This window comes from Colletotrichum gloeosporioides (genome assembly GCF_011800055.1).
Source record: "Colletotrichum gloeosporioides strain Lc1 chromosome Unknown consensus_18, whole genome shotgun sequence".
NCBI classification, from domain to species: Eukaryota; Fungi; Ascomycota; class Sordariomycetes; order Glomerellales; family Glomerellaceae; genus Colletotrichum; species Colletotrichum gloeosporioides.
Window position 1 is genome coordinate 280,990 of NW_025544663.1, and position 9,532 is coordinate 290,521.

Here is a 9,532-nt window from a genome sequence, read left to right on the forward strand (position 1 = left end):
TATCTTTTAATTACTAAAAGTAACTTAAATATTATACTTTATACTTAAGACCTATCTTTTAATTACTAAAAGTAACCTAAATATTATACTTTATACTTAAGACTTATCTTTTAATTACTAAAAGTAACCTAAATATTATACTTTATACCTAAGTCCTATCTTTTAATTACTAAAAATAACCTAAATATTATATTTTATACCTAAAACCTATCTTTTAATTACTTTCTTTCTTCTTATTACTCCTCTTATTTAACCTCTATAATATCTCTCTCCTTAATACCTCTTATAAACGCTAATAATAGTAAATCTAATACCTCTTTCTTTTCCTTTCCCTCTTATATCTACTATAGAGCTTATATTACTTTTAAGTTCTTCTTAACTTTAATCCTATCTATAATATTTTCTTTTATTATTTTATAAAGATCTTATAAAAAAAGTAATCTTTCTACTAAAGCTTAATAGACTAATTATATTTATTTCCTCTTTTAAGACTTAAAAGTTTTATAATCCTTTCTACTTTTTAACTATTTATATTATAACTTAATATTCTTAAGTAAAAATACTAAAATATTTAAACTAAGAATTTTAATAAGAATTCTAAGTATAGTAAATTTACAAATTAAGTTTATAAACTTTTTTCCCTCTCTTAAGCTAAGCTCTTTTATAAAATAGGTAGCTAAATAGCTATCTACTCCTTTTCCTTATTAAGTATTAAACCCTTCTCTTTTTAAGAAGTCTTATAATTTAAGTAATTTAAGCCCCCTCTCTTAGTAAATACCTCTTAACTCTATCTACCTCTTCTATAGCTTATATTACTATATATAGATCTATATCTAGGTAGTAGTTATCTTTATACCTACTAATTTATTAATAATACCTCTCTATTACCTTATAAAAGAAGCTAGTTATAAGTATTTAGCTCTATTAAACTTCTTAGTTAATCCTTTAACCTTCTATACTATATTATATAGTGAGGAGGTAGCTCTAATATTATATTTAGCTAGTAAGTAATATAATTAATCTTTAGATATAGTTCTAAATATTTAATAGAATATAAGTTCCCTAATATAATAATAATTATCCTCTAATATTTTAATCTTATCTTCCTCTCTTAGTTCTTTTATAATATCTTAAAATATAGCTTAAGACTAAGATATTCTCTCTAACTTATCTTTCTCTTATACTTAAATCCTAAAAGCTTTAAGTATCCTAAAGGCTTATAAAGTTAATTATAATTATTTAAATAGTTTCCTTAATAGGGAAGATTAGCCCTTAGTTTCTTCCTCCTCTACTACTTTAGTTATCCTATTATTAAATAGTTTATTTCTTTTTAGAACTTTATTAAACCTATTATCTATATTATTTAAATATATATTATTATATTACTATTTAGAGTTTATAAGCTTATCTACTATAGATATATTAGTAGAGTTAGCTATATTATTATTTTATTAAAGCTTAAAACTATTCTTTTAATAACCTTTAATAATTCTTTAGACCTAACCTTCTAAATACTATATATAAGAAAAGTGAGGAAGATATAACTAGTAAATTACTTATAAATAATATCCTAACTACACTTTAAACTCTCTAAGAGTACTACTAACTTTATAATATAAACTATATATTTATTTATTTTTATTTAGCATTTTAGGTTCTATTTAAATCTAATAATAAACTAGTAGAAATACTTACTCTCTTATATAGTATTTAATAATATAGCTTTTATTTATAAAGATAGCTTAATTATTATAGTAGTTTATTAACTCTTACCTAGTAATACTAACTATAACTTTATTAATAATTAAGCCTTCTTAAGGCGTTACTAACTATTAAATATAATATTATCAAAATAGATAGCTTTCTATTTTAGTACTATTTTTAATAGATTATTAAAACAGGCTAAATCTAAAAAGACTAAATTATTAGGAGAAAATAGAGCAAAGTATTAATATAATAGGTATTTTAACTTTTATAATATATCTATATTCTCTAAACTACTTATTATACTTAAAATAATATTCTAATATATACTAAGATTTAGCCCTATTTAAGATTTATAAAAAGTAGAATACTCCCTATATATAATTTTATAAATCTTAAATAGCTAATATTTTAAATCTATTAATTAGAATATATAACTTTAACTATTACTAAACCTAGATTAATATCTAAGATACTAACCACTTATAACTTATAATAGCTTATAAAATAATACCCTTAAACCTATTATATAATAAATTAGTATTAATAATATTCTATACTAATATAAAGGCTTTATATTAATCTAATTAAGGGATATAATAAGACATAAGGGGTGATATAAATATCTATAGCTTAAGGCTAAAGTTAGGGAATAAAAAGGTAGTATAAAAGGATATTTATCTATTAATAACTAGATAAAAGTTATATATAATACGCTAAGCCTTCTTATAATACTATTAAGCTATAAATAGAACGCTATATAAAATAAGATATAGGTATTTATATTTAAAGAAGATTAATAATTTATCTAAAGTATAAATATAAATATAAATTAATAAACTAATATTTAAGCCTTTAGCTTAATATAAAGTGAATAAATATATTACTACCTTACTATATATAGTTTAATTCTATTATACCTAAAACTCTATACTTAATATATATACTATTATAAAATAGCTTATCCTACCTCTAGCGTTAAGCTTATTAATAATATAGCTATAATTAACTAGTTAAAGTAGCTACTTAATAATTTTAATAAAGAAACTATATAGTATAATAACTACTTAACTAAAAGTATTAGAAGTATTAAAGAAAATAATATTAGTAATAGCGAGAGAATAGATTAGAATAACTTTAACTCTACCTTAAGCCTATTTAATAAGAATAATAAGATAGATAATAATATAGATAGTATTAATAGACTTTCTATTATAGCGCCTTTAATTACTCTTATAATAGAACTAAAAGACCTACTAATTTATATTAATAGGTAGTTTTTAGTTACTTAAGTTAAAGATAAGATAATAACCTTATAATCCTACTTTATATAAAGGATTATTACTATTACTTAGCTTAGTCTTATCTTATATAAAAACTACTCTATATTAAGAGATAGAACCTAATTAAATAATAAGGGATACTATTTTAACTTAATAGATAATAATACCTATAGTTTAGATAGTATCCTAAAGGAGATAAATAATAATACTAAGTAGATAAGAGATACTAGAGACCTTAATATAAAGTAGAAAAATAAGTTAGCTTATATATAGAAATAATTTCCCTATTATAGTATACTACTAAAAGTAAAAGTTCTTAAGGCTATTACTTATAGTTAGAGTTTATATTATAACTCTCCTTATTAGGAAGTATTATTAGATATAGATTATAACCTTATTACTTAAATCTATTATATTAAGTTTAATATTAATAGCTTCTTTAATATTATCTTAGATATTATAGCTTTTTATAACTTTATTAAGTATATACTAATTTACTAGTTTATAAGAAAGCTAAATAGAAATATCTATATTCTCTACTTAATAATAAACCTAAAGAATAGTATACTTAAAAATATACTATTTTATAAGATCCTTTATACTTATTTTAGATTAATCTAAGGATAGATAATATATATCTTTTTCTTAGGTATATATTAGTGCATAAGGTTATACCTTAGTAGTTTATATAGCTTAACCTAGTTAAGAGATAAAGAGCACTATATATTTTATAATAAGATTATAATCTTAAGTATTAAGTAGGCGTTTATAGAATTAATAATAAGCTATCTTACTTTATTATACTATAATATCCTTAATAAGGTTATATTCTCTTAGAAATAATTTATATATAGTACGCCTCCCCCTTATAGGTTTTCCCTCTTATTATCTTACTTCTAATAGCTAAGTATAAGCTTTAAGTTAATAATAGCTAACTTACTATAAATATTAAATAGTAAGGAGTTTAGTAGTCTTAATAAGGTTAGTATATTAATACTTAAGGACTTCTTCTTTTTTCTTAATACTAAGAACACTAAAGTTTAGTATAGAGGTATAGGTAATACTTAATCCTACCTTACTAACTTCTAAGATAAATAATATAATATTATTAGCTTAATATATAGATCTAATATTAAGAATCTATAGCTTATTAATCTAGTAGTTAAATAGTCCTTAGGTAGAGGTAAGGAAGCTATTATACTCTTTATATATAGGTGTTACTAGGTTAATACCTTTAGGTTTCTCTATAGTGAGGTTAAGCTTACTTTACTAGATATCTTCCTACCTAAGTAGTTTACACTATATAGTAATAAGATTAGTAGAGGCTAGTATTACTACTATAATATTAATCTCTTTTAAAACTCTATTAGTACTACTATAGAGCTTAAATTATTATATTATAGCTTTAGCCTCTACTACTTCTAAAGCTATATTATAAGTAAAGAGGTCTTAGATACTATTAGTATAAAGCCTTATACTAATAATATTCTGCTCTATAGTAGCTACCTAAATAGCCTTATAGTGAGGATAATTTCTAAATCCTCTAAGCTAGTTATATCTTATAACTAGTTTAATAATATTTTAACTAAATCCTATTATTTCTTCTATAAATTTATTACTTTAAATAATAGATATTACTTCTTATAGTAAGCAGAGTAGTAGTATATAAGCACCTTAGTATAATATATTACTACTAAGGATACTAATTAGATCGCTTAAGATAATTTTACTATACTAAACCTAGCCTTAATACTATAAGCCTTATCACTATAAGCCTTATTACTATAGGCTTTATTACTATAAGCTTTATTACTAAAGGCCTTATTACTATAAGCCTTATTACTATAAGCCTTATTATTATAAGCTTTATCACTATAAGCCTTATTACTATAAGCTTTATTACTATAAGCTTTATTACTATAAGCTTTATCACTATAAGCTTCTATTAGGGTTCTAAAGCTTATTAATAATACTATATTCTTCTATATAAGGTTTAAGATATATTAGCGCTTTATTCTCTATACTATTAGATTCTATATATATATAATAAATCTTATTACTATTAACTACTAAAATAATACCTCACCTCTAACTACTTCCCTCCTCTATATTATAATAATAATACTTATATAGTCTTTTATTAACCCTATTAGTCTTTATTTCTATTATATCCTCTTTAGCCTTAATTAAATCCCTATAGCTTTAAAGCTTATACTACCTAACTATAAACTAGAATAGAAAAAAAGCTTAAGCCTCCTAGTAATTATTAAAAATTAAGGTTTTAGCTACCTCCCTATAAGACTTATTAACTAGAAAACCTTTTACTTATACTATAATATAGAATTTAATTTCAGTATTCTAAGATTAATAATATTTACTACTAAGAATAAGTTCTTTATAATTAAGAATTCTCTAAAGAGCTTTTTCTCCCTCTTCTTATACCTCTTAGAGAGTAATAGCTAAAATATTAAGATTAAGGTTATACTTATCTTTATCTCCTACCTTATCCTCTATTAGTATTATAAAGCTATACTAAAGAGTATAGTTTTTAAGAATAGAACTAAAGAGTAGTAGGAATATATTAATTTAAATACTATTCTTTTTATATTCCTAGTTTTAAAATATTATATTACTAAATATAGCTAGTATATAGTAAAATCTAAATTAAATTAGATAATAAAGTAGAGGATATTTAATAGCTTTTAGTAATTTATTTAAGAAGACCTCCCTCTTAATCTTAGTATTAGCTATATATAACTATAATTATAGTTAACTTTTAAAGATAATAACTAGTAATACTTCTAATATAGTATATATAAAGCTATTACTATTAGAGTTTAAAGGGCTTTAAAGGGTAGCTCTAACTAGCTTACTATATTTAAGGTGAGATATAGGTAATATTTCTTTACTTATTATACTACTTTCTCCTACTTTACTAAGAATAGTAGTCTTTATAAGCTAAGTAATACTAAAAATATATAAGCCCTCTAGTGCACTATTATTAACCCCTATAGTAAGCTAATCCTAAGTATAAATCTATAAGAAGAATTTAAAACTATAGCTAAGCTAATACTTATAGTTTACTATAATATATAGATAACTAATAATATTTAACGCTTAGTTAATACTACTTAGTAACTAAAGTGCCTATTAGTTCCTATACTAAAAACACTAATATAAGACCTAATTATATATAAAGGATCGCCTAAATAAGAGAGCGCTTAGCTAAAAGATATCTAGCTAAGCGATAGCCTTAGCTAAGAATATAACTAGTAACTTCTAGCTTAACTTATAGCTACTTTATTTTAGCTAGGGGGGAATATTATAAAATAATACCTTAATATAGAATATACACCTTATAGCTAAAGAACTTAGAGATAAAAAAGGATTTCACTATCTAAAGCTCTTAAGTGATAATATAACCTCTAAAGCCTATAATAACTATATCTCTAAATAGCTATTTAGATAATAACTACTATATACTTTATATAAATATACTATTTATTTACCTTATAATAAAACGACTTTTAAATATAATAATATTATAGTTTATTCTACTCTAAGTTATAAAGTTAGATATACCCCCTATAAGGTATATATTATAATAGTTTCTATAACTACTTACTCTTAAATTTCTTTAAAAGTAATTCTTCTATATATTAGTCCCCTACTAAAGCCCTAACCTCAGCTATAATAGCTAACTTAATAATTCCTTTTTATAAAGAAGATAGTATTATAACACTTAAAATATAGCTAAAAACCTATTTAAGATTTATAAAACTTATAGCTATAAGTTTTATAAATCTTAAATAGGTCTATAGATAGTAAAGGTAGATAATATAGATATTAGAAATAACCTAAAGTAACCTATATAAATTATATTAGTTAGACTAAAGTAATAATATAACTACTCTACTTTATATATTTAAATATAAATTTTATTATACTTAATAGGAGACTTTTAGATAAACAGTTTAGCCTAATAGTTATAGTAAATATATATTAGTTTAGAAGTAAATAATACTATAGTTAAATATAGTTAATATATAGAGAGGTAATTTTAAAATAGATTAACGATATAGGTAGCTATTACTAATAGGATAATTAAGTAACTACTAAGTAAAAAGCTAGTAATATTAAAAAGAAAAGCTAAGAGGGATTAAAACTATTAATACTAAGCTAAATAAAATATATTAATAGGAAATATAGTCTATTAGTATAGCTAGAAGGATATAGCTTAAATTATAGACCTTATATAAATATTAATAATAAGATTATAAGCTATACCTATATAGCGTATAATATACCTAAAGATATAATCTTACGTTTAATAATAATATTATTTAATATAAAGTTAAAAAATAAGAATAAGATATATATTATAATAAGGTGCTTTTACTTATAAATTATTTAGTAGTTTTTAGTATTATTTAAATTATTACCTAAGCTAAAAAATAAATAGAGCCTAATAATAATAAATATAATATAAAAAAAATAGTATACTATTAATAAAGCTAAGTTATATATAATAAGTATTATTATTCTCTCTCTATAATAAATAATCTACTTACTATAAAGTACCCCTATCTATAACTTATAACTATCTTACTATATCTTATACTAAATAACTTTAAGGCCTCAGCTTTACCTCTTATTCTGCTAATTTTTAGCCTTAATCTTATAGGGGATATACTTACTACTCCTACGCTTTACTATAGCTACTCACTCCTCTATTTAAGATTTATAAAACCTACTAACTTATTAGGTATAGATTACTACTATATAGATTATAAGGTTATATTAAGTATTTAATATAAGGTGCTAAATATAAAATAAAGTTAACTTTAGTAATAATCTATATATTATTTATTAGAACTATAGGCGATTATATATACTTTTATAAAACCTTATACGCCTCTCTACCCTCTTATTAGTATTTATAAAACCCTATTAATAATCCTAATAAGTTAGCTACTTTTATAAATCTTAAATGCTCCTTCTTAGTACCTCTTTATACTTTTATAAATCTTAAATACCTTAAGTTTCTTAATACTAACTATATATAAAGATAAAGATAATATAATAATACTAATAGATATTTATAATAAGATAAAATAAAAGCTAGTTATTACTAATAGACCTAAAGCTAAGAAGAAAGTAAAGTATATAAATATAAGTAATAATAAGGTTACTAAATTTATTAATAGTAAAAATAAAGAGGAAGATAATCCTATATCTAAAGATAAAACTCCTAATAATTCTCTATATATACGCCCTAATAATCTTAATATAGCTCCTAATAGTATTAATAAGGCTAAACCTAATTATCTAAACGTTAAGGCTAATACTATTTCTAAGTAGAGTTACTTTTTATCCCCTTAGTCTTTTATACTTATACTTCCTAATAAGTTAAAATAGATAAAGGAAGATATAAAGGTAGTACTAAATACTATTAATTAGACTAAGTAAGAGTAATACTTTAGCTTCCTTCTTAATATAACTACTTATAAGAAGGATTATATCGCTAAGGGTAATTATATTATATATAATTAGAGACCTTATAAGTTATTAGAGGGTAAGTATAAAGAACTTATTACTTTTTACTATAAAGTAGGTATAGATATAAAGAAGAGACTATTTAAGTATATACTCTTAGGTATAAAAGTACTTATAGAGAAGGATACTTTTATAAAGTCTTATTCTAACTTTATCCTACTATACCTTAATATTAATAAACCTTATAAGTTAATAGAGTTCTTAGATATAAGTAATATATTATCTATAGTCTATTTAAGATTTATAAAACCTACCTACTTTAGTTTTATAAATCTTAAATAGGCTATTACTACTATCTCCTTAAAGACCCTATTACTAATATAAATAGTAGCTTATATTACTTAAAACTTCCTCTACCTATTTACTATCCTAGCTATTAAAGGCCTATATAGCTATAAGAGCCCCTATAAGAATAATAACCTATAGATTACTAGTTTATTAAGTGTAAAAGTAGTATTTAATTATATTAAGAGGCTAGAAAAGTTAACTAATAGTGCTCTTAAGATAAGCTTTATATCCCTTAAAACTTACTTATTAGTCTTTATCTTAAGGTGCCCTAAGAATATTATAGTTTTATTAATAGATTAGTATACCTATATATATAAAGATATTAACTAAGATATAATATTTATTATATATATATAGTCTATTATAATCTATTTCCCTAATATCTTTAAGGAATAGAAAGGTAATAAGAATATACTAAAGCTACCTAAGGATATTAGCTACTTTATATAAAACTACTCCTATAAGGACTAGATAAGAGTATTCTTTATACTTTTATTATTTATTTACTACTACTATATTTATAATATCTCTACCTAGGAGAAAAAGATAATATCTAGCTTAGATTTAGTATCTTAGGTTAGATATTTTAATCTAACTATATCCCTAGAGGAGAGAGAAGAGGTAATATCGAAAGATTAATACTTTACTTTAATATTAACTAAAATAGAGGAGATAATAAGAATAGAAGATAATAAAGAGTA